The sequence below is a fragment of the Phyllobates terribilis genome, unplaced genomic scaffold (genome assembly GCF_046119375.1).
Source record: "Phyllobates terribilis strain yellow unplaced genomic scaffold, ASM4611937v1 Scaffold_3__8_contigs__length_932513732, whole genome shotgun sequence".
In the NCBI taxonomy this organism is placed as follows: domain Eukaryota; kingdom Metazoa; phylum Chordata; class Amphibia; order Anura; family Dendrobatidae; genus Phyllobates; species Phyllobates terribilis.
Genome location: NW_027362763.1, coordinates 801,684,381 through 801,712,072, shown reverse-complemented (window position 1 = coordinate 801,712,072; position 27,692 = coordinate 801,684,381).

Genomic DNA, 27,692 nt, shown 5'->3' with positions numbered 1-27,692 from the left:
AGTGCTCCGTACTGTATACATGGCCCCGCATAGTGCTCCATATTGTATACATGGTCCTGCATACTGCTCTGTTTTGTATATATGGCCCCGCATAGTACTGCACACAGTATACATGGCTCCGCATAGTGCTCCGTACGCAAACATGACCCCGCATAGTGCCCCTACATATACATGGCCCCGCATAGTGCTCCTTACTGTATATATGGCCCCGCATAGTGCTCCTTACTCTATATACGGCCCCCGCATAGTGCTCTGTACTGCATACATGGCCCCCGCATAGTGCTCCGTACTCTATACGTGGCCCTGCATAGTTCTCCCTACTGTATACATGGCCTCGCATAGTGCTCCGTACTGTATACATGGTCCCGCATAGTGCTCCATACTGTATACATAGCCCCGCACAGTGCTCTGTACTGTATACATGGCCCCGCATAGTGCTCCATACTGTATACATGGCCCTGCATAGTGCTCTATACTATATACATGGCCATGCATAGTGCTCCATACTGTATACATGGCCCCGCATAGTGCTCTATACTATATACATGGCCATGCATAGTGCTCAGTACTGTATACATGGCCCCGCAAAGTACTCCGTACTGTATACATGTCCCCCTCATAGTGCTCCGTACTGTATACATGGCCCTGTATAGTGCTCCATACTGTACATACGACCCAGCATAGTGCTGCACTCAGTATACATGGCCCTGCATAGTTCTCCGTACTGTATACATGGCCCCGCATAGTGCTCCGTACTACTATATACATGGTCCCGCATAGTGCTCCATACTACTGTATACATGGCCCCGCATAGTACTCCATACTGTATACAAGTCTCCCGCATAGTGCTCAGTACTACTATATACATGGTCCCGCATAGTGTTCTGTACTGTATACATGGCCCCGCATAGTGCTCCGTACAACTATATACATGGTCCCGCATAGTACTCCGTACTGTATACATGTCCCCCGCATAATGCTTCGTACTGTATACATGGCCCCGCATAGTGCTCCATCCTACTATATACATGGCCCCGCATAGTGCTCCGTATTGTATACACCGCCCAGCATAGTGTTCCGTACTACTGTATGCATGGCCCCGCATAGTGCTCCGTACTGTATACATGGCCCCCATAGTACTCCATACTGTATATGTGGCACCCCAGGGGTCTGGTATCCACAGTAATGTAATGTTATGTCTGAGAGCAGGTGGGAGGTCCTTTGGTCAGGGATCCTGTGCATGCCACACCTCCTGCCCAGTCTTGGGAGGGGAAGGACTTCCCCTATATAAACCCGGGGCTGAGGCAGGGTTAGTGAGTAGAGAAGAAGTAGAGACAGAGAAACAGCATAGGAAGAAACAACAGGAGCTCTGTGGGAGCAGTGTACAAGGAGTCAGGGGCAGGCAGCTGCAGAGCTCGCCCTGACTGAGAAGATTTCTTACCGGACCCGGAGTCCGAGGCTGTGGGGACTAACTCCTACCCAGCAGCAGAATCCGTCAGGCAGGGGATTTAAGGTCCTCTGGCCAAGAAACCTGAAGGCACGGTCACACACATGGGACCAGCACCGCCATCGTGGAGCGGAAGCTACTAGAAGGCCCCGAGTCACCGGCCATACGGGTGAGCACCACACGGCACACTCAGGGACGTGGGCTACTTTTACCCGCCTCTAGCAAGGTAGCCAGAAGAGTACAGTTAGTCTGGGAGGCCTACAACTCCGCCTGGCCAGGGGAGATCCCATCTGCTCAAGGACTGACCAGGCCCCAATCGCTAGCCAGTACTCCGGGAGGGTCTATCTTTGTCACCAGTAAAGACCCTGAACTACACAGTACCGTCTCCGAGTGGTTCCTGCTACCCCCATCATCCACGTCGGCTGCCCTGAGGCCATACCCCTCCCGTTGGGGGTTATACCATCCACGCTGCACAATCCTACCACCGGCCTCAGCGGTCTGCCCTGCAGCAGCAGCTCCCTGGCTGCACTCAACGGGTGGCGTAGTCATCTAACATCTACTGCTATAACATCGCCACTTAGTCTGACTCCCTGGGCACGGACCGGATCACCGCCACGAGACTACAACCCGCAACAGATCCGGCTCCGGGTAAGCTCCCGCGTGCGCAACGCTGCGCGACACAGGCCCAGGGGCGCGTCATATACATGGCCCCGCATACTGCTACCTACTGTATACATGGTCATGCATAGAGCTCCATACTGTATACATGGCCCCGCATAGTGCTCCGTACTGTATACATGGCCCCGCATAGTGCTCCGTACTGTATACATGCCCCGCATAGTGCTCCGTACTGTATTCATGGCCCCGCATAGTGCTCCGTACTACTGTATACATGGCCCAGCATAGTGCTACCTACTGTATACACGGTCCCGCATAGTGCTCCGTCCTGTATACATGACCACGCATAGTGCTCCGTACTGTATACATGCCCCGCATAGTGCTCCGTACTGTATTCATGGCCCCGCATAGTGCTCCGTACTACTGTACACATGGCCCCGCATAGTGCTACCTACTGTATACATGGTCCCGCATAGTGCTCCGTCCTGTATACATGACCCCGCATAGTACTCCGTACTGTATACATGTCCCCCACATTTTGCTTCGTACTGTATACAAGGCCCCGCATAGTGCTCCATCCTACTATATACATGGCCCCGCATAGTGCTCCGTATTGTATACACGGCCCGCGCATAGTGCTCCGTACTGTATACATGGCCCCGCATCGTGCTCCGTACTGTATACATGGCCCCCATAGTACTCCATACTGTATACATGGCCCCGCATACTGCTACCTACTGTATACATGGTCATGCATAGAGCTCCATACTGTATACATGGCCCCGCATAGTGCTCCGTACTGTATACATGGCCCCGCATAGTGCTCCGTACTGTATACATGCCCCGCATAGTGCTCCGTACTGTATTCATGGCCCCGCATAGTGCTCCGTACTACTGTATACATGGCCCAGCATAGTGCTACCTACTGTATACATGGTCCCGCATAGTGCTCCGTCCTGTATACATGACCACGCATAGTGCTCCATACTGTATACATGCCCCGCATAGTGCTCCGTACTGTATTCATGGCCCCGCATAGTGCTCCGTACTACTGTACACATGGCCCCGCATAGTGCTACCTACTGTATACATGGTCCCGCATAGTGCTCCGTCCTGTATACATGACCCCGCATAGTACTCCGTACTGTATACATGTCCCCCACATTTTGCTTCGCACTGTATACATGCCCCGCATAGTGCTCCATCCTACTATATACATGGCCCCGCATAGTGCTCCGTATTGTATACACGGCCCGCGCATAGTGCTCCGTACTGTATACATGGCCCCGCATCGTGCTCCGTACTGTATATGACGCGCCCCCTGGGACATATTCCTTTTTGAGGGGAATACCCGGCACCGGATCAGATGGGGGGGTTTGTAGTCTCCGAGCGGCTGTGACCCGGCCCGTGCCCAGGGCGTCAAGCTCAGTGTTATGTGGCAGTCCTACAGATGTTATTAAGAGTTCTTTTGTGTCGACTACGCCACCCGTTGTGATGCGGTCACTGTGGCCGCCGCTGCAGCAGGGTCCGCTGAGGCTGATGGTGGGTGCGCAGCTTGGTGGGATAACCCCCAACGGGAGGGGTATAGCCTCAGAGGGGACAGGCGCAGAGGATGGGGGTTGTGGTGGTGTAGTGCAGACGGCAGTGAAGACAGAGTCGGGTTGTGCAGTTAAGGGTGTTTACTTACTGCAGATGTTGTACTGGTCACTCCAGCTGCTAGTGACCACCCGAGCCGTGCTGCGTCCACCAGGTCCTGGATCCAGCCAACCCCCAAACAAGTCCGGAGCGTGGCCCTGAGCTCTCTTTCTGTCCCGTTCTCTGGCCGTCCCCACCAGTAATCCACCTAGGTCCAGCTCCCTCGGGCCTTCTGTTGGGACACCCTTGGCCCTGGGTTCCCTGACCCTTCATGTGGTGTGCCTTCGGGGTGGATGTGATGGGTGACCGTGGCAGACGCTGCCCACGGTCTCCGGTCTCTGGCTGGGGAATGTTTTTACCCCCACCAGCTTGGGTTCCGGTACCCTGATGCCGACTCTTCACCCGGTGCTTTGAGTTGGGATCTCAGAGTCCTTCTCTTCTGTGCTCTGGGTCTCTCTCTTTTCTCCTCTCTCACTCTGGGTCTTTGTCTTTCTTCTCTCCTCTGCTCCTGACTTGTTCTCTGCAGCTGACTGACTCTCTGCATCTGATCCTCTGCATCTGACCCTGATCTTAGTTGGTGCCCACCTTATATACACCCTCTATGTGTGAGCTCAGGTGACCAGCACCCAATGAGCTCCTATCTTTACCCAGGCTGCTCCCCCTATCTGCCCCTACACTACTTGGGATTTACCACCCCCCTCCCACTCCAGCCAGGAACAGACTCGGTCGTACCTGCACATTTCTAAGTGGGAGTACCGTCGGCCTGTTCCCCGGAAATGGGATGTGTGTAGTGCATGCAGCCTACCGAGCTCAGTTCCACACTCCATCCTTACCCGGGAGTGGAATATCACACCTCTGGGTTGAGGTGCAATACTCCTGTAGCTTCCCCCCTGGTAAATCACAGCACGTCCTCGGGCTGTAAGACATAAATAACACCAAAACATACAATTTTTTTTTTTTTTTTTTTAAACATATAAAACATATAAAACATTATATATATAAAACTTTTCATATAAACATTCTCGTCGTCTCTTGTTTCAGGTTCCTCCTCCGGACACTGTGCAACGTGTGTCCGGGAAAAGTGCGACAGTCTCTTAGAAAAACTGGTTTTCCTATAAAACCGGTAGGGGGCGCTTTAGGACGCGCAACTATATACAAGGGATATGGCCGCTCTCAGTCCTCGGCCAGGTAGAGGGAAGGGAATGGCTGCTCACAGTCCTCAGCCTGTGGGATTAAGGGGTTAACGGGTAAACAGTTCACTCAGCTGGTCCCAACGGGGACTATATATATATATATCAACAGTTTCTTTGGTACCCGGTCGGGTAACTATTTACAGCACCTGCTCTGCCGCACTCAACGGCGTCTTCCTCCTGCTCTTTGCTTACAGCTGGTTGTTACTTCAGACCCGTCCGGGTCCTCTTGCTCCTCCTCCTCGCACCGCAACTCCTCCTCCGTCAGGCGGTGTACGTGGAGGGCATAAGGTCCCTTGGCACACTTGTGCCGGGTAAAGGTGACCTCATCTCCGATGTAGAGGTCACGACCTCTGTGCCCCTCCGGCAGATGGGACTCCACGTCTCTGCGCGTGACAAAGACGTCGCCGGGGGTGTTGTTGTCTCGAATGAAGCCCCACCCGTGCTGCTGGTTAAACTTGATTACAGTCCCGGTGGTACGGGGACTGTGCGCTGCACGGGGGTCCCTCCTGGTCCGGCTCTTTTGCTCGGCGCTCCTTATTTGGGCCTGTTGTTCCCGGACCCGCCTCTCTCTCCGCTCCCTCGCAAACTCCTCGAGCTGTTGGCGGCAGCACTCCGCACGCTCTGCTGCAGCTGCCCTAGTTTCCTGAGTGAACCCCATTAGATCTTCTCCGGTGGGGTCCCACTCAAACTGTGCTTCCGCTAGCGGGGGCGAGATCCTTATTACGGGCTTCGGAGCCGGAATCAGGGGTGCACACATGGCCCCAACCCTCCTCTGGTGCTCCAGTTCGTAATACTTCTGGGGCCAGATGAAAGGCTGCCCGTCCGGCCACGTGTGCTGGGCAAACAAGTCCTCTTCCAGACGCGGCACCCTTGGTTTTACGGGTGCGGGCGCGGTGGTGGTGGCGCCCGGGTTGCCCAGGCCTTGCGGCCAGGCCTGGGGCACCTGGAAGGTGAAGGGCACCGTTAATACGGCGGCGCCCTGGGCTACCTGGCCTTGCGACCAGGCCGGAGGCTCCGCAGAGGTAGGGGGCGCTGTTGGTGTTGCGGCGCCCGGGAATTCTAGGCCCTGCGACCAGGCTGGTGGTACTTCCTGCTTGGTCACGCTCGGGGTCGAGGCGTGTGACGTCACAGGGGTCGCGGCGGCGGCTTCCGGTTGGGGCCTAGTCTGCGTCGGTGACATGGCGTTTTCGGGCACAGCAGGGGGACTTTCGGGCTCTGCGACGGGGAGCTGGGGCAGGTAAGCGGTGTCACGGCTTGGGGTATAGGCGTCCCCTTTACCTGCCTCCATGCGTTCGGCTCCCTCCTCGGCGCCGTCTCCGGCCTTGGGTCCTCCCGCGCCATCCTCAGAGGCGGTCTCCTTCCTCATCTCGGCTGGCGTGCTCCGGGTCTTGGTTTCAGCTTGCGTCTTGGTTTCAGCTTGCTGGGCCATCTCCCGGCTCCATTCCGCCAATATCTCGCGCTGTACCCGGGCCATCCTCCGTGCGAGGCCCTCCAGGGCAGTCTGCGCACACTCCCGGTCTCGGGGGAGCTGTGCAAGGACCTCCACTAGGCCTAGTGGGGTCGTGGTGTCCAGCAGGCTCCTGACCAACGGGTCGGTGCTGCTCTGCTCTTCTTCCAGCAGGCTCCTGGCCAGCGGGCCGGTGCTGCTCTGCTCTCTGGACATCTCCGGGTGAGCTTCTCTGCTACTCCTCTCCAGACTTCTTGTCTCCGGGTGCGCTCGCTCCAGACTGCTCCAGGCGGCACCCATCTTTGTTCTCTTCTTCTCGGTCCTCCCACTTCGAGGGCGGTCCCGGGGCCACTTGGTGATTGTCAGCTCCAGGGGCAGTTCTTTCACGCTGACAGACACCTCTAGCATCACAGTCTCTGTTGGTGGGGGCGGTTTCCACTTTTGGCGCCATTTTCGGTCCTGGCCCACGATGGGAGGTGGCCTCTTGCCATCCTCTGGCACGCCCATAATGGCGTCCGCTCTTCCAAGGCGGGAAATCTTCGGAAATGGCGGGAATCGTCTCCCAGTGGCGGGAAACTCTGCAGATGGCGGGAAAAAGCTGTTCATGGCGGACAACCGGCGGGAATCGACCTGTGATGGAGTCCGATGGCGGGGACCCTCCGGAACCGGCAGGAGACTTCTTTTTGAGGTAAACTCGTTCTTTTCTTCAGGCACGCAGTACCCGGTTGTTGTGGGCACGTAATCCTGCCGACTACGCCAAAATTGACGCGCCCCCTGGGACATATTCCTTTTTGAGGGGAATACCCGGCACCGGATCAGATGGGGGGGTTTGTAGTCTCCGAGCGGCTGTGACCCGGCCCGTGCCCAGGGCGTCAAGCTCAGTGTTATGTGGCAGTCCTACAGATGTTATTAAGAGTTCTTTTGTGTCGACTACGCCACCCGTTGTGATGCGGTCACTGTGGCCGCCGCTGCAGCAGGGTCCGCTGAGGCTGATGGTGGGTGCGCAGCTTGGTGGGATAACCCCCAACGGGAGGGGTATAGCCTCAGAGGGGACAGGCGCAGAGGATGGGGGTTGTGGTGGTGTAGTGCAGACGGCAGTGAAGACAGAGTCGGGTTGTGCAGTTAAGGGTGTTTACTTACTGCAGATGTTGTACTGGTCACTCCAGCTGCTAGTGACCACCCGAGCCGTGCTGCGTCCACCAGGTCCTGGATCCAGCCAACCCCCAAACAAGTCCGGAGCGTGGCCCTGAGCTCTCTTTCTGTCCCGTTCTCTGGCCGTCCCCACCAGTAATCCACCTAGGTCCAGCTCCCTCGGGCCTTCTGTTGGGACACCCTTGGCCCTGGGTTCCCTGACCCTTCATGTGGTGTGCCTTCGGGGTGGATGTGATGGGTGACCGTGGCAGACGCTGCCCACGGTCTCCGGTCTCTGGCTGGGGAATGTTTTTACCCCCACCAGCTTGGGTTCCGGTACCCTGATGCCGACTCTTCACCCGGTGCTTTGAGTTGGGATCTCAGAGTCCTTCTCTTCTGTGCTCTGGGTCTCTCTCTTTTCTCCTCTCTCACTCTGGGTCTTTGTCTTTCTTCTCTCCTCTGCTCCTGACTTGTTCTCTGCAGCTGACTGACTCTCTGCATCTGATCCTCTGCATCTGACCCTGATCTTAGTTGGTGCCCACCTTATATACACCCTCTATGTGTGAGCTCAGGTGACCAGCACCCAATGAGCTCCTATCTTTACCCAGGCTGCTCCCCCTATCTGCCCCTACACTACTTGGGATTTACCACCCCCCTCCCACTCCAGCCAGGAACAGACTCGGTCGTACCTGCACATTTCTAAGTGGGAGTACCGTCGGCCTGTTCCCCGGAAATGGGATGTGTGTAGTGCATGCAGCCTACCGAGCTCAGTTCCACACTCCATCCTTACCCGGGAGTGGAATATCACACCTCTGGGTTGAGGTGCAATACTCCTGTAGCAGCCGAATCCTCAGGGTGCTACATATACATGGCCCCGCATAGTACTTCGTACTGTATACATGGCCCCGCATAGTGCTCCGTACTGTATATATGGCCCCGCATAGTACTTCGTACTGTATACATGGCCCCGCATAGTACTCCATACTGTATACATGGTCCCGCATACTGCTACCTACTGTATACATGGTCCCGCATAGTACTCCGTACTGTATATGACGCGCCCCCTGGGCCGTGTGTGTGTGTGGATACCTGGAACCGGACCTTTTGTGGATGCTGGGGGTTGTAGTCCTTGCGTGGCGGGGACCCGGTCCCGTGGCTCAGGATGGTCAACCCAAATGGCAGTCTATTTATAGGGTTTTGTGATTAAATGTCCGACTACGCCACCCGTGGATTGCGGTAAGAGTGAACCGCCGCTGCAGGGCCGACCGCTGAGGCTGGTGTTGTGGGTGCAGCTGAGGGTAGTATAACTCCCCACGGGATGAGTATAGCCTCAGGGCAGTAAATAGGGATGTTGGTGGTGATGGTGCGCGGGAGCAGCAGTAACCACACGGAGTCTGTCAAACAATTCAGGGTCTTTACTGTTGGTGGTATTAAGGGACCCGTCCGGAATACAGGTTAACAATGGAGGCCTGGTCAGTCTGAGAGCAACTGGGAGATCCCGCTGGTCAGGGGGAGTTTGTAGGCCTACCGTGCTGACTTCAATCTTTCATGGCTATCCCGCTGTAGTGTAGTGGTAGCCCACGTCTCTGAGTGTTGTTCTCACCCATATGACTGGCGACTCGGGCCTTCCGTACTTCTCACCCCTCCAGGGCAGTAGTGGTCCCTCTTGCGTGGCTGAGCCTCCAGCCTTCCTTGGGCCAGAGGACTTGAAGTCCCCTGTGTGGTGGTTTTCTGCTGCTGGGCTTATAACCCTCACAGCCTCGGACTCCAGTGTCCGGCTTTGTAAGTCTCTAGCCAGGATGAGCTCTTCCAGCTCCCCTCCTGGCCTCGTGTTCCTCCTCTGCCTACAGGGACTCCTCAGCCGGCTGCTGACCTGTCCCTATCTGCAACTTCTCTGGAACTTGTCCGGCACTTCTCTCACTAACCACGCCCCAGATCCAGTTTATAAAGGGCAGGTTTCTCCCCTCCCTGGACTGAGGCAGGAGGTGCTGAATGCTAATTGTCCCCAACCAGGGAACCTCCCACCTGCTCTCAGACATGACATTGCTGCCACTGTGGCGACCAGACCTGGGGTGCCATATTTAAATGTCCCCCGCACAGTGCTCCGTACTGTATATGTAATGCAGGTGCCGGGATGCAACGCACAGAGACACAAGGCGAGAACAGTAAGAGTTGAATATAAACAGTTTATATATATATATATATATGTAACAGGTACGCTGAACAAGGGATTGCAACAAGGGTAATAAACAGTAATTTGAAGTATTAGCAAAATGCGAAGTCTCTCAAGGTAATGTGGTGCCCTCGATCATGAGAGACACCACGTGAGTTCCTTAACTGTGCATATGGCTCTAGCGGTGGTCACCGGTTATTCCCGCTAGGCCTTGAGTCTTTTTCCGGATAAATTCAATTAGATTGCGTTGAGCTTCTTTAGCCCCAACCGTTCCCCTCCCAACCTGAGTACCTAAACCCAATTGTCCCCGATACCGTGGGTGAACAGTAGAAGTGAAGGCCCTGTTCAAGTATTCAGCTCCTCTGCTTTCGCTGGCGTGACTTTCCTGAGGCAGCCGTCTCTCAAGTCCTCTCTGCTTGGCCGTTGGAGGCAATCTCTCGAGCCTTGGGTAGGGGGGTCCAGACCTCGTCTGTCGGCGGGTGATGTCGGGTTCCGCGAACTCACTCAGCACCGCAAGCAGGTTCCGAGTCTCCTCAGCATGCAAAGCACTCGGGTCACATCTGTGAGGGATCTGGAGCTCTTCTACCGGTGCCCGGCTGTGGCACGTCACAGGTCTCTGGCTTAGGCCTGTCACGCGGGGCTTCCCAGCACGCAGGGAACACGTCTGCTCCTTTCTGCTGCTTGGCGCCAAAGACCCCTCAGGTTTGGCGCACTGGCCTCTTATCTCTCGGAACTCCTTCCTGGAAGTCACCTGATCGGGTCCAGCGTCTAAATCTGCTCTCCCTTCAACTTCCCTTGCATATCTTGGTTCCGCTTGACTGTGTCTGGCCAGCAGATGGCAGCCTCTCTCCATTTTTGAAACATCATGTAGGAGTTCCCTTGCAAGCTCTCTCGCCTTTGCTACATTCCTCCCTCCTTTTTGCTCGCCAGTCCTCGTGCGAGTGGACTTCTCGCATAATTGATGCCTCTTTCCAGGCAGTGCAAGTTCAGACAGGAGTTGGGCACACTCCTGCATTTTCTGCTGGATTTGAGACCAGATAAACTCTTCTTGAGCATACCGGTTAGGAGGAATTCCGGCATTAGCCCGCTCAGTTCTGCGGGGCTCCTCTTGCGGAGGTGACTCCGGGAGATCCGATGAATCAATTACTAGGGATTGCAAGTCATTTCTCGACTCATTCTGGGTTCCACTCGGGATTTGCCTCAATGGTTCTGACGGGCCCAACTGCATTGTGGCCCATCCTTCTTCATCCCCCAAGGTTCCTGCATGTGGCACTTCAGCCAATACGTTTGAAGGCCCAACTTCGTTACAGACTTCTGCTTCAGAGGAGCAAGGTCGCAGCATATTGCGGTGCAACACCCTGGGTGTTGCGGCGTCTTCCCCTTCGGGCCTAACCTCGTAGACGGGGTTGTCTGGGTGAACCTTCTTCACCACCCGATATGGTATCGCCTCCCAACGATGGTCAAGTTTACTCCCAAATCGTTTGGCCCTTACCAGTACTCGGTCTCCTGGCTGAAATGATCCGCCTGCAGTCGGGGGCCGATCTGCATGCTCTACTTACTGAAACTTCTGAGCAACCAGTCTTCTCACTGTATGGAGCTGACGCTGGTGTTCTCGAATCCAGGTACTTGGGCTACTGCCCGGGCCGGAGTCTTCTGAGTCTAGCTCCAGTTCAGTAATTTCTCGCCCACTTCTTCCAAACAGCAACATGCAAGGGGTGTAGCCGGTAGTCGCATGAACTCAATTATTATACACCCACACCATCTCTGACACAAATTCGGGCCACTTCATCTTTTTGTTCGCTTCCAGCGTTCGCAACATTTGCAACAGGGTTCGGTTGAAGCGCTCGCATGCGCCGTTCCCTTGAGGGTGGTAGGGTGTTGTTCGAGATCGGTCGATCCCATAGATGCAGTATAGCTTATCCATCACTCATCCTTGGAAGCAGGCCCCCTGGTCAGAATGTATTCGCTTCGGGCACCCATAAAGCCAGATAAAATCCTGACAGATGGCCTTAGCTGCGGCTTCTGCTGTCTGGTATTTAGTAGGCGTCACTACTGCGAACTTGGTGAAGTGATCAGTCATGACTAAACAGTGTCCCTAACCATTGTATGAAGTTCCTATCATCAGGTAGTCAATCATCAAGACTTCCAAGGGGCCAGAAGTTCGGATAGTCTGAATGGGAGCTCTTTGTTCCGGGGGCTTGTTCAACTCACACTGACGACATGTTCGGCAGACCCACTCGACGTCTTGCCGCAGTTGAGGCCAATACACCAGCCGTTGCAACCACCAAAAGGTCTTTTCTACACCGAAGTGAGCACCTCTTCTATGAGCTTCTTCGGCTAGCGGCATTACTAGCGCTCCTGGAACTACCACCAGCCAGGTAACATCAAACTCTCGAGGCAGCTGGATTCTTCGCCATAGCAAGCCGTCCTTCAGGAAGAGCCTCTTCCACTGGCCTAGGATTTGTAGGGTAGTTGGAAGTGAAGAGGCTCTGGCTTCCTGGTCGGGTCTTTGCCTAAGGGCGACCCATTCTCTCAGCTTTGCTAACTCTGGGTCGGACTGCTGTAGATGTATCCATTCGTCTCTTGAACGGACCAGAATTTGAGTGGGCCTCGGCTCCTCTCTGGTCTCCTGGGCGTCGACCACAACAGCGGCGAACTGGCTGAAATCCGGGATCTCGTCGCCTTCGAGCTCCTCAACTCTGTCCCTCTTCGGCCCTGCCTGAGTGACCCGGGACTGGGCATCTGCATGAGTGTTCAGGGCCATGGACGGATAGGCGATTTTATATTGGTATTTGGACATCCTTGCGACCCACCGCTGTTCTAACGTGCCCAGTTTGGCGTTCTCCAAGTGGGCCAAAGGGTTGTTATCTGTCCGCACTTGCACTTCTGACCCTGACAAGTACTCAGCAAATTTCTCGGTCATGGCCCACACCAGTGCCAGTAGCTCCAGCTTAAACGAACTGTAGTTGTCCGGATTCTTCTCCGTGTCTCAGAGTGACCTGCTGGCATACGAGATCGCTCACTCTTTTCCTCCTTGTACTTGAGCCAGCACTGCTCCCAGTCCATGCAAGCTTCCATCAGTGTACAACATAAAAGGCGCAAAAAGTCAGTGTAGGCCAGGATTGAGGCATCCGTTAGCGCCATTTTTAATGCTCAGAATGCCTCTTCTTGTCGGGGTCCCCACTTGAATGGGCTGCCGCTTGGCTCCCCCAGCCATTCCTCTCAGCAATTCATTGAGCGGGATCGCAATCTTAGCGAAGTCTTTAATGAATCTGCGGTAGTATCCAGCGAGCCCCAGGAACGCCCTCAGTTCCCTTAGATTGATGGGCGTGGGCCACTTCTGCACGGCAGCTACTTTCTCCGCATTGGGGTGCACTCCTGCACTGGACACAGTGTGCCCCAGATATTCAATTTCTCATTTGAAGAGACGACACTTACTAGGCTTAATTTTCAGGCCGTGACTTTGAAGCCGTTCTAACACTTGTTCCAATCGGCGGAGATGATCTTCAAACGTAGCGGAATAGATAATTATATCGTCCAGATATATTAAAGTGGCTTCAAAGCTGAGGTCCCCCAAGCATCTCTCCATCAGCAGTTGGAAGATTCCTGACGCATTTGTTAGCCTGAAAGGCATCCGATTGAACTCAAACAGGCCCATAGGGAGAACAAAAGCTGTCTTCGGACGATCCTTCTCAGCTACTGGGACCTGCCAATAGCCACTGGCCAGGTCGAGGGAAGAGAAGAATTTGGCACTCCCTAGTGCAGATAGAGACTCTTCAATTCGGGGGAGTGGATAGGAGTCCAGTACTGTACAGACATTCAGCTTTCGATAGCCTATGCAGAATCTCAGGGTACCAGCCTTCTTCCGGACCAGCACGATCGGAGCCACCCAAGGACTCTGACTTTCAAGGATCACACCGTTCTGTAACATGTGGGCCAACAGCTCTTTCACCTCCTGGTACATTTGTGGCGGCATCCGCCAATATCTCTCTCTGATGGGAGCAGTATTTCCGGTGGATATTTCGTGCTGAATGTCCCGAGTGCACCCGAAATCATCTTCATGCTGTGCAAACACTCCCTGATATCGCTGTAGAAGTTGTTCGATCTGCCTTACTTGTCCAGCAGAAAACTCAGTCAGATTAGCCTCCATTTCCTTCAAGAGGTGGCGCCCAGCCAACGGTTCTCTTCCATTCTCTTGGCTATTGAGGGACACCTCCAGGGTCCATGGCTTTCCTTCCACAGGTACCAGCCCTATAGCGTCAGCTCTAGTAAGGGCTTCTGGCATTATACACACTCGCGCCACCTCTTGTCGGGGCAACAACTGTAAACTTGTGCCACTTAAATTGATGCAACGCACGGGTACTCTACCGTGCCGCACAGTGGCCAGGGTCCGAGCAACCAGGAGTCCAGAGGGAGCTTCCTCTCCCTCCATTGGTTCAATTTGAATGCCACACCCTCTAAGGACACATGTGCCAGCACCGGTAGAGTGAGTACAGTCTGTCCCACTGGCAGTGTCATTGTGGCTTCGGGTGGTATCGATACCTTACCAAGGTACTGAGAGGTAGCGGGCAATTTTTGAATCTGACTGACCCGCACGAGATGCTGAAATACTCTCTTGTTAGCTGGGTCTCGAGTGGCACGGGTCCAGTTGTTTTTGTTACAGCCCTCAGCCAGGAACTGTTCGACCTCTTTCAGCACATTCATGCCCAGGGTTACAATGGGCCCATTGCCTCCGGGCCCTGTGGTCAGTACGATCCCTTTCCGACCGAGGTCCTTTCCACATGCCCGAACGGACATCCATACTACTCCCGCTACTGGGATAGGTAGTTGATTAGCCGCCACCAGTTTGACAGTGGGTTCACGGCAGGAACGAGCGACTTCAGGAAAGTGACTTTGGAAATACGTCTCAGGCATAGTGGTCACTTGAGACCCAGTGTACATTAAACAGGGGATCCACTGCCCATTGAGTTCAGCCCAGATAATGGGCCTCTCGGAGACAATGTCTTCAGAGCTCCCTCTTCCACTCTCTGAAGCTCGAGACCCCACGGTATGCTCCACAACCGTGGGGCATTTTAGTTTAACGGCTGTCTCCTCCTCCTCCTTTCTCGGTTTGGACAGTCTTTGGAGATATGATCTCTACCTCCGCAGGTCCAGCACTCTGGTCCTCGTTCTACCGATAGGTCGGGTACATGCTGTGCTGGGGCCGGGTAGGAACGCTTTTCTCGCTCTGGTCTCCATCCGTGTTGGGCAGTACGGTCCGTCGGCAAGGGGGCAGTAGGGGTCTTTCTAATAGCATTCAACTCACCCGAATGTCTCGAATTTCCTGACGTGTTTCCCGTACTCAATCAGGCTTTTTGTTGGTGAATTCAGGGGCAATTGCCTCATGACTTCTAACTGTGGCTTTGAGAACAGGAACTTCTCTCTCCAGGACTCTAGCTTCAGCCCCTACCTCCAGGAAGCCCAGATCAGGGCTCAGTCGCAGCCGCTTCTTCAGGATCTGCCTCAGGCAAGTGTCTCTCAAGCCAGCAATCAGTTGGTCACACAACACCTCATCTAATGGTCCCAGTCCTCGGTTCCCATCTCGAACTTTCTTGGTGATATGGGCCGTCACTTCCTGTAATCCATTAACATACTGATTTACTGTCTCATTTTCCCCTTGGACCCGCTGAAACAACTGTAAGCGCAAGTGTCCCAAATCTGTAGTGTCACCGTGCATGTCCTCTAGAATTTTTATCACTTTGTCCACGGTGTCACGGTCCCCAGGTGGGCGGTACATCATAGTCTGCCGGGCCTCTCCATCAAGGGTTAGGAGGGCCAGCTCCGCCTGGGCTAGGGGATCGAGGAGATACATACGTAGCATACTTCTCAGTCTTTCTACCCAGTCCCACAGTGACATGCCATCCCCCATAAACTTGGGTAGATGGCTGAGCATAGCCCCCAAAGATATATGGCTCCGGCCGGACCCAGTCACAGGCTGCTCCGCCATCTCTGCGTCTGAATGTTGCATCCTGCCGACTACGCCAAATGTAATGCAGGTGCCGGGATGCAACGCACAGAGACACAAGGCGAGAACAGTAAGAGTTGAATATAAACAGTTTATATATATATGTAACAGGTACGCTGAACAAGGGATTGCAACAAGGCTAATAAACAGTAATTTGAAGTATTAGCAAAATACGAAGTCTCTCAAGGTAATGTGGTGCCCTCGATCATGGGAGACACCACGTGAGTTTCTTAACTGTGCATATGGCTCTAGCGGGGGTCACCGGTTATTCCCGCTAGGCCGTGAGTCTTTTTCCAGATAAATTCAATTAGATCACGTTGAGCTTCTTTAGCCCCAACCGTTCCCCTCCCAACCTGAGAACCTAAACCCAATTATCCCCGGTACCGTGGGTGAACAGTAGAAGTGACGGCCATGTTCACGTATGCAGCTCCTCTGCTTTCCTTGGCGTGACTTTTCTGGGGCAGCCGTCTCTCAAGTCCTCTCTGCTTGGCCGTTGGAGGCAGTCTCTCAAGCCTTGGGTAGGGGGGTCCAGACCTCGTCTGTCGGCGGGTGACGTCGGGTTCCGCGAACTCACTCAGCATCGCAAGCAGGTTCCGAGTCTCCTCAGCAGGCACAGCACTAGGGTCACATCTGTGAGGGATCCGGAGCTCTTCTACCGGTGCCCGGCTGTGGCACCTCACAGGCCTCTGGCTTAGGCCTGTCAAGCGGGGCTTCCCAGCACGCAGGGAACACGTCTGCTCCTTTCTGCTGCTTGGCGCCAAAGACCCCTTAGGTTTGGCGAGCTGGCCTCTTATCTCTCGGAACTTCGTCTTGGAAGTCACCTGATCGGGTCCAGCGTCTAAATCTGCTCTCCCTTCAACTTCCCTTGCATATCTTTGTGGCGCACCTGAGGGTTCGACCGCCACAGGGATGCTGCACCTCTTTAACGGGGTGTAGTGTTCCTCCTTTGAGGTAAGAACAGTGCGATGGTCGGGACCCTACCTCCACATCCAACACCACACTTCTCCCACCAGAGGGGGCTAGTAAGCACTAGGTGCTGCCCCTACTGGGAATCGGGAGACTGGGGAACCAAGACATAGGGGAACCAACTAGTGGGTGAGGGTGGAGGATTCACATTTTAGTGACACTTTAAATTTCATATTTAATACACAGCCATCTTGGGTCTGGGTTCTTTGATCATGACCTTCCTCCCTGAACGTGGATCCTGTGTGGACCTGCAGAGGATGGAGGCACGGCCCTCGTACCCTGGCCTTGGGTCGAGGGGCAGGTCGCAGATAATGAATGTCTCAGCCCGGTCAAGGACCATGACCAAGAAGACCCGGAGCTTAGGAGTGTAGCTCCACCGCAAATGGATCCCAGGGGGGTGCAGATGGAGTGGTATACGCCACCTGTCCTCGCCAACCTGATCTATTCAGAGGGATTCCGGCTGCAAGAGGGGAACCGGCCCCCGACACCTGACCTTGCCACTCTACGTCCTGGTCAGGGAAGTCCGGTAGGCCCTGAGGATCCCACCGGGTAACGGACGGAGCGGAGCTGCCACCCGTACCCTTTTTCTGAGTGAAGTTCAGAGGGAGACCCGGCCTATCTACACACACACAGACAGGAAAGGACCCGGTCTGAAGTCTAGGAACACTCTGGTGCGGGGTCCTGATTGAACACTGGACTTACTCGGAGGTTGTCGGACCCCCCCCCGTCTCTGGTGACCGCAGAACTCCGCGAGGAGCAGGGAGAAGCCTTTCAACTGCAATCTCCACCGTGAATAAAAACCCTGGAAGTTAACCCCTATGGCCTCCGGACTCTTTATTCTGCATTACACCGCACTACGCAGCACCAGACCTCCTACACTACAACCCCCTCCATCCTGTCTCTCTGCCCTGAGGCCCTGCTCCGCCTGTGGGGATGAGTAACAACGACGGCTGCCATAACATCCTGCCTCAGCGGACTGCAGCAGCTCTGGTGGCCTTCACCAGGTGCCACAGGTGGCGTAGTCGAGATCAGCCACTCAACCCGGATAAGCCCATACCATCCTTTTTTAATGTGACGGCCCTGGGCACGGAGTGGGTCCGGGCCACGGCTGCACCCCATCTACAACACAGGACCCGACTCCGAGTCCCCCATCTCCCAGGGTAGGGCTTCCAGCGTCACTCATCTTGGTTCCGCTTGACTGTGTCTGGCCAGCAGATGGCAGCCTCTCTCCATTTTTGAAACATCATGTAGGAATTCCCTTGCAAGCTCTCTCACCTTTGCTACATATACATGCCCCGCATAGTGCTCCGCACTGTATACATGGCCCTGCATAGTGCTCCGCACTACTGTATACATGGCCCCGCATAGTGCTACCTACTGCATACATGGTCCCGCATAGTGCTCCGTACTGTATACATGACCCTGCATAGTGCTCCGTACTATATATACAAGGCCCTGCATAGTGCTCCATACTGTATACATGACCCCGCATAGTGCTCCGTACTGTATACACGGCCCCACATAGTGCTCCGTACTGTATACATGGCACCGCATAGTGCTCCATACTGTATACATGGCCCCACATAGTGCTCCGTATTGTATACATGGCCCCGCATAGTGCTCCATACTGTATAAACGACCAAGCATAGTGCTCCGTACTGTATACATGGCCCCGCATAGTACTCCGTACTGTATACATGTCCCCCTCATAGTGCTCCGTACCGTATACATGGCCCCGCGTAGTGCTACCTACTGTATACATGATCCCGCATAGTGCTCCGTACGGTATATATGGCCCCGCATAGTGCTCCATACTGTATACATGGCCCCACATAGTGCTCCGTACTGTATGCATGGCCCCGCATAGTACTCCTTACTGTATACATGTGCCCCTCATAGTGCTTCGTACTGTATACATGGCCCCGCATAGTGCTCCGTACTACTATATACACGGCCCCCGCATTGTGCTCGGTACTACTATATACATGGCCCCGCATAGTGCTCCGTACTGTATACATGGCCCCGCATAGTGCTCCGTACTGTATACACGGCCCCGCATAGTGCTCCGTACTGTATACATGGCCCCGCATAGTGCTCCGTACTATATACATGTCCCCCTCATAGTACTCCGTACCGTATACATGGCCCCGCATAGTGCTACCTACTGTATACATGGTCCCGCATAGTGCTCCGTACTGTATATATGGCCCCGCATAGTGCTCCATATTGTGAACATGGCCCCGCATAGTGCTCCATACTGTATCCATGGCCCCGCATAGTACTCCGTACTGTATACATGTGCCCCTCATAGTGCTTCGTACTGTATACATGGCCCCGCATTGTGCTCGGTACTACTATATACATGGCCCCGCATAGTGCTCCGTACTGTATACATGGCCCCGCATAGTGCTCAGTACTGTATACATGGCCTTGCATAGTGCTCCATACTGTATACATGGTCCCGCATACTGCTCTGTTTTGTATATATGGCCCCGCATAGTGCTCCTTACTGTATCCACGGTCCCGCATAGTGCTTCATATTGTATACCCGGCACCGCATAGTGCTCCGTACTCTATACGTTGCCCTGCATAGTTCTCCGTACTGTATACATGGCCTTGCATAGTGCTCCATACTGTATACATGGCCCCGCATAGTGCTCCATACTGTATACATGGCCCCGCATAGTGCTCCGTACTGTATACATGGCCCCGCATACTGCTTCGCATTGTATACATGCCCCGCATAGTGCTCCATCCTACTATATACTGTACATGGCCCCGCATAGTGCTCCGTATTGTATACACGGCCCGCGCATAGTGCTCCGTACTACTGTATACATGGCCAAGCATATTCCTCCGTACTGCATACATGGCCCCGCATAGTTCTCCGTACTTTATACATGGCCCCGCATGGTGCTCCATACTGTATACATGGCCCCGCATAGTGCTCCGTACTGTATACATGGCCCCGCATAGTGCTCCATACTGTATACATGGCCCCGCATAGTGCTCCGTACTGTATACATGGTACCGCATAGTGCTCCGTACTGTATACATGGCCCTGCATTGTGCTCCGTACTGTATACATGGCCCCGCATAGTGCTCCGTACTGTATACATGCCCCGCATAGTGCTCCATCCTACTATATACTGTACATGGCCTCGCATAGTGCTCCGTATTGTATACACGGCCCGCGCAAAGCGCTCCGTACTACTGTATACATGGCCCCGCATATTCCTCCGTACTGTATACAGGGCCCCGCATAGTACTTCATACTGTATACATGGCCCCGCATATTCCTCCGTACTGTATACATGGCCCCGCATAGTGCTTCGCACTGTATACATGCCCTGCATAGTGCTCCGTACTGTATATATGGCCCCGCATAGTGCTCCGTACTACTGTATACATGGCCCCGCATATTCCTCCGTACTGTATGCATGTCCCCCGCATAGTGCTTCATACTGTATACATGGCCCCGCATAGTGCTTCATACTGTATACATGGCCCCGCATAATGCTCCGTACTACTATATATATGGTCCCGCATAGTGCTCCGTACGTATACATGGTCCCGCATAGTGCTTCGTACTGTATACATGGCCCCGCATATTCCTCCGTACTGTATACATGTCACCCGCATAGTGCTTCATACTGTATACATGGTCCCGCATAGTGCTCCGTACTACTGTATACATGGCCCCGCATAGTACTTCGTACTGTATACATGTCACCCGCATAGTGCTCCGTACTGTATACATGGCCCCGCATAGTGCTCCATACTACTGTATGCATGTCCCCCGCATAGTGCTTCGTACTGTATACATGGCCCCGCATAGTGCTCCTTACTGTATACAGAGTCCTGCATAGTGCTTCGTACTGTATACATGGCCCCGCATAGTGCTCCATACTGTATACATGGCCCCGCATAGTGCTTCGTACTGTATACATGGCCCCGCATAGTGCTCCATACTTGTATACAGAGTCCTGCATAGTGCTCCGTACTGTATGCATGTCCCCCGCATAGTGCTTCGTACTGTATACATGGCCCCGCATAGTGCTCCTTACTGTATACAGAGTCCTGCATAGTGCTCCGTACTGTATACATGGCCCCGCATAGTGCTCCATACGGTATACATGGCCCCGCATAGTGCTTCGTACTGTATACATGGCCCCGCATAGTGCTCCATACTACTGTATACATGTCACCCGCATAGTGCTTCATACTGTATACATGGCCCCGCATAGTGCTCCATACTACTGTATACATGTCATCCGCATAGTGCTTCATACTGTATACATGGCCCCGCATAGTGCTCCATACTACTGTATACATGTCATCCGCATAGTGCTTCATACTGTATACACGGCCCCGCATAGTGCTCCGCACTACTGTATGCATGTCCCCCGCATAGTGCTTCGTACTGTATATATGGCTCCGCATAGTGCTCCATACTACTGTATACATGTCATCCGCATAGTGCTTCATACTGTATACATGGCCCCGCATAGTGCTCCATACTACTGTATACATGTCATCCGCATAGTGCTTCATACTGTATACACGGCCCCGCATAGTGCTCTCTACTGTATACATGGCCCCGCATAGTGCTCTGTACTGTATGCATGTCCCCCGCATAGTGCTCTGTACTGTATACATGTCATCCGCATAGTGCTTCATACTGTATACACGGCCCCGCATAGTGCTCCATACTACTGTATACATGTCATCCGCATAGTGCTCCGTACTGTATACATGGCCCCGCATAGTGCTCCATACTACTGTATACATGTCATCCGCATAGTGCTTCATACTGTATGCATGTCCCCCGCATAGTGCTCCATACTACTGTATGCATGTCCCCCGCATAGTGCTTCATACTGTATACATGGCCCCGCATAGTGCTCCATACTACTGTATACATGTCATCCGCATAGTGCTTCATACTGTATACATGGCCCCGCATAGTGCTCCATACTACTGTATACATGTCATCCGCATAGTGCTTCATACTGTATACACGGCCCCGCATAGTGCTCCGCACTACTGTATGCATGTCCCCCGCATAGTGCTTCGTACTGTATATATGGCCCCGCATAGTGCTACCTACTATATACACTGTGTTCCAAATTATTATGCAAATAATATTTTCTCAGATTTTCCCAAATTACCTATATGAATTGCAGTCATTGTAATTTTCCAGTCAAATAACTATTAGAGTACAATTGAAAGGTTTTTGTACAAGCTGCCTATGATAACAGTATATTTTTAAAAAAATAAAAAACTCAACTGCACTCAAAATGCATGTTCCAAATTATTATGTACAGCAGAGTTTTCAACCTTTTCATTTTAATAAAGAACAAAAAATGGTCATTTTTGAAATTATAAGCATTAGCAGGTTATTACAAACTGAAATCAAACAGTTTTCAACTCAAAACTTTATTCTAGGTGATGTTACATTTGCACATAGGACCGCTTGTTCGAAAGAAGCTTCTGAACTTTCTCGTCCATTGAATTTGTCAGGTTTTGGATGGTTTCTGCTTTAATTGTTTTGCATGAGGACAGAATACCCTCCCAGAGCTGTTGCTTAGATGTGAACTGCCTCCCGCCATCATAGACACTCCTTTTGATGATGCTCCAGAGGTTCTCAATGGGGTTGAGGTCAGGGGAGCATGGGTGCCACACCATAAGTTTGTCCCCTTTTATGCCCATAGCAGCCAGAGATGCAGATGTGTTATGTGCAGCATGAGACTAATTCAATGCAGCTGGAGGTCACATGACCGCCTCCAGCAATGCAATATATGGTGTCCTGCCTGGCTCAGCCTGCAGCCTGCAGCTGAAGCCTGGCAGGAGACTCTGACTGTGAAAGTCAGTGAAGATCTCATGTAATGTAATATATGTCTATCAGAAAAATAAAAATTAATGTCCCATACAGGGACTAAGTAAAAATGTAAAAAAAAGTAAAAAAAAATGTTTTGAAACTGTTAAAAAAAAATTACAAAATAAATTAAAATAAATAAATAAAATATTAAACCGATAAATCTGTATATTTATGCAAAAATAAAAAAAAGTACACATATTTGGTATTGCCGCATCCGAAACAACCCGAGCTATAAAATTGTCACACTAATTAACTCCTTCTGTGCACACCGTAATAAAAATAAATAAAAAACGGATAAAAAAACTATGCTTTTTCCTCAAATCGCCAAACAAAAAGTGGAAAAAAATGCGATCAAAAAGCAAAATGGAAATAAGAAAGGTACCGCTGAAAACGTCATCTTGTTCCGCAAAAAAAAAGCCACCATACAGCTCCATCAGCCGAAAAATAAAAAAGTTATAGCGCTCAGAATAAAGCAATGCAAAAAAAATATTTTTTCTATAAAATTGTTTTATTGTGTAAAAGCGCCAAAACATAAAAAAAATATACAGTAAGTGTAGTATCGCTGTAAACGTACTGACCCGAAGAATAACGCTGCCTGATCACTTTTACCACACGCAGAACGGCATAAAAAAAAACTCAAAAAACAATTCTTGAATTGTTGGTTTTTGTTAATTTTACCTCCCAAAAAACGGAATAGAAAGCGATCAAAAAATGTCCCGTACGCAAAAATTGTACCAATAAAAATGTCAACTCGTCCCGCAAAAAACAAGCCATCACATGACTCTGTCGGCCGAAATATGGAAAAATTATAGCTCTCAAAATATGGCGATGCAAAAACTAGATTTTGCAAAAAAAAAGCGTCTCTTAGTGTGTGACAGCTGTCAGTCATAAAAACCCGATATAAATCTGGTATCTCTGTAATCGAACCGACCCGAAGAATAAAGTAATCTAATCAGTTATATCACACTAGGAACGGCGTAAAAAAATAAATAAAACCAATTCTTCACCTGCTACTGATTTGTTTATTATGTCTCCCAAAGATCGCAGTATGGCTCGGCACACATTTATCCTGCGCTCTGCGCTGAGCACTTACGCCAGAGTTTCCGTGTAAATCTCTAAAATATGTGATTCAGCCGGAACCCATGACGGAAGATTCCCTGTAATGAGGCAGATATAGGCCACTGTGGATGCCGTCTGGCCTGTGATCCCACGGTGTCATTTGTTTTAGGCGTGCATAAAAGTGCGGTTGGCCACAGTTTTGTGCACTTCTGAAAAAAAGGACACCACTAAACAGAGGCCAGACGGAGTCCAGAGTAACTCTGCTGCCTCATTACAGTGAATGGATCCCGCAGGGGTTTCATCTGAATTACATCACTTGGAAATTTAGATGGAAACCCCGATGTAAGTGCTCAGCATAGAGCGCCGGATAAATGTTACGCAAAATGTTCCCAATAAAAGCTTCAACTCAGTCCTCAAAAAAAGCTAGTCCCCACTCAGGTCCGTCATCTGTTAAAAATATAAGGGACTTCCAAGTTACTGGTAGCAGAAAGGCTTTGGAAAAGCGAAATGGCCCTTGCCCCCCAAAAGAAATTCAGAAAATTTTGTGCTCCCAAATCCAAATGCCTATTCTACAATAATTTGTTCTCCAATTGTCAAATAGCGCTCTGTCCCCCCCAGATCCCGCCGTATGGCTGAGTGGTACGATACAGCCACATATGGGGTATTGCCACTTTTAGAAGAAATTGTGTGACACATTTCGGCACCATTTTTACCCATTGCCCTGTGTGAAAATGTAAAATCTGAGGGTAAAACATTTTTTTGTGGTAAAAATCTAATTATGCTTTTATCACTGCCCAATGGTATAAATTTAAAAATTAAAAAATACTCACTACTTCCCTAGATGAATTCCTTGAGAGGTGTAGTTTACAAAATGGGGTCACTTGTGGGGGTTTCTGCTGTTTCGGCATGTCAGCGACTCTTCAAATGTGACATGGTGTCTGCTGCCTATCCCAGCCAACATAGCGCTCCTTTCTCTTCTGAACCCTGCCGTACACCAAAGCAGTGGTTTTCCCCCACATATGGGGTATCAGCGTACTCAAGAGAAATTGTACAACAAATTTCATGGTGCAATTTATCCTGTTACCCTTATGATAATGCAAAATTAGGGAATGAAAAACATTTTTTGTGGGAAAACTGTGAAAATTTTATTTTTATGCCTCAATATTATAAACTTCTGTGAAGCAGCTGGGGGTGCAAGGTGCTCACCACACATCTAGATAAGTTCCCTAAGGGGTCTAGTTTCAAAAATGGTGTCACTTGTGGGGGGTTTCCACTGTTTAGGCACATCAGGGGCTCCCCAAATGCAACATGGCGTCCGCTAATTATTCAAACAAATTTTACATTCAAAAAGTCAAATGGCGCTCCTTCCCTTCCAAACCCTGCCGTGCGCCCAAACAGTGGTTTGCCTCCACATATGGGGCATCGGCATGTTCAGGAGAAACTGCACAACAAATTTCATGGTGCAATTTATCCTATTACCCTTATGATAATGCAAAATTAAGGGATGAAAAGCGTTTTTGTGGGAAAAATGTGAAAATTTTATTTTTACAGCTCAATATTATAAACTTCTGTGAAGCACCTTGGGGGTTCAAGGTGCTCGCCACACATCTAGATATGTTCCCTAAGGGGTCTAGTTTCCAAAATGGTGTCACTTGTGGGGGGTTTCCACTGTTTAGGAACATCAGGGGCTCCCAAAATGCAACATGGCGTCCGCTAATTATTCAAACAAATTTTACATTCAAAAAGTCAAATGGCGCTCCTTCCCTTCCAAACCCTGCCGTGTGCCCAAACAGTGGTTTGCCTCCACATATGGGGTATCGGCGTGTTCAGGAGAAACTGCACAACAAATTTCATGGTGCAATTTATCATATTACCCTTATGATAATGCAAAATTAAGGGATGAAAAATGTTTTTGTGGGAAAAATGTGAAAATGTTATTTTTACAGCTCAATTTTATAAACTTCTGTGAAGCACCTTGGGGATCAAGGTGCTCACCACACATCTAGATATGTTCCCTAAGGAGTCTAGTTTCCAAAATGGTGTCACTTGTGGGGGGTTTCCACTGTTTAGGAACATCAGGGGCTCTCCAAATGCAACATGGCGTCTGCTAATTATTCAGACAAATTTTACATTCAAAAAGTCTAATGGCGCTCCTTCCCTTCCGAGCCCTGTTGTGCGCCCAAACAGTGGTTTTCCCTCACATATGGGGTATCAGCGCACTCAAGAGAAATTGCACAAAAAAATTTGGGGTCCAATTTTTCCTGTTACCCCTGTGAAAATAAAAAAAATTGGGTCTAAAGTAAAATTTTTGTGAAAAAAGTTAAATGTTAATTTTTTTCTTCCACATTCCAAAAATTCCTGTGAAGCACCTGAAGGGTTAATAAAGTTCTTGAATGTGGTTTTGAGCACCTTGAGGGGTGCAGTTTTTAGAATGGTGTCACTTTTGGGTATTTTCTGTCATAAAGACCCCTCAAAGTGACTTCAAATATGATATGGTCCTTAAAAAAATGTTTTTGTAAATTTTGTTGGAAAAATGAGAAATCGATGGTCAACTTTTAACCCTTATAGCTCCCTAACAAAAAAAAATTTTGGTTCCAAAATTGTGCTGATGTAAAGTAGACATGTGGGAAATGTTATTTATTAACTATTTTGTGCGATATATCTCTCTGATTTAAGGGCATGAAAATTCAAAGTTTGAAAATTGCAAAATTTTCAAAATTTTCGCCAAATTTCCGATTTTTTCACAAATAAATGCAAGTGATATCAAAGAAATTTTACCACTATCATGAAGTACAATATGTCACGAAAAAACAGTCTCAGAATCAGGGGGATCCGTTGAAGCGTTCCAGAGTAATTACTTCATAAAGTGACAGTGGTCAGAATTGAAAAAATTGGCCCGGCACGAAGGCAAAAACAGGCTCTGGTGCGAAGTGGTTAAAATGAAAAGGTTGAAAACTCTGCTGTGCATAATAATTTGGAATAAGCATTTTGAGTGCAATTTGAGTTTTTTATTTTTTGGAAAATATACTGTTATCATAGGCAGTTTGTACAAAAACCTTTCAATTGTACTCTAATAGTTATTTGACTGGAAAATTACAATGACTGCAATTCATATAGGTAATTTTGGAAAATCTGAGAAAATATTATTTGCATAATAATTTGGAACACAGTGTACATGGTCCCGCATAGTGCTCCGTACTGTATATGACGTGCCCCCTGGGCCGTGTGTGTGGGGGAATACCCGGAGCCGGGTCTCTGTGTGATGCTAGGGGTTGTAGTCTCCGTGGCGGTGACCCGGTCCCGTGGCTCAGGGTGGTCAAACCAGTGGCGGATCTGTTTACTTGGTTTGTAATGTTCAAGTGTCCTACTACGCCACCCGTGGATTGCGGTCACTGAGAACCGCCGCTGCGGGGCAGACCGCTGAGGCTGATGTTGTGTGCGCAGCAGAGGGTAGTATAACTCCCCATGGGAGGAGTATAGCCTCAGGGCAGCGAGTGTAGATGATGGGGGTGATGGTGCGTGGGAGCAACAGTAATGACTCAGAGTCCAGTGATGCAGTCCAGGGTCTTTACTCACAGTTTTACACTCCAAGCCACTTCTGCAGGTAACGGCTGCCCACGTCGTGCTGTGCTCACCAGGTGAGGGGCTCGGCCAACTCCCAGGTACCTTTGGAATGCTTTTCAGGACCCCCTTCGTGTGTCCTTTCTCTGGCCTGTCGTACCCCACAATTGACCGCGTTTCTGTCCAGCTGCCTCGGGCCTTGGCGGGCAAAGGTATATTCCGTTTCCCTGGGTCCAATGTGGTGCCTTCCTAACGGGTGTAGTGAGGGGCCGTGCACGTACAATGCCACGGCCTCCGGTTGCTAGCTGAGGGTAGTTGCTCTCCTCCACTAGATGAGGGATCCGGTTCCCTTTCTTGGCCTGACTCTGGTAGCGGCGGGCGTGCGGTGGCGGCTGGCCGGTCCGCACCCCTGGGGTCCCTTCACTCCACTTCTGGAGCCTCCTCCGTTCCTCTCCTCTCCTTTCCTCTTCTCCAGGACCAGGCCTTGAGACTTGGCCTGCCTGCGGAGCAGAGCCCATAGAGAGCCCCTGCTCCCAGCCTCCCTCTCTCTCTGCTCTCTCTCTTCTTTTCTCTCCGA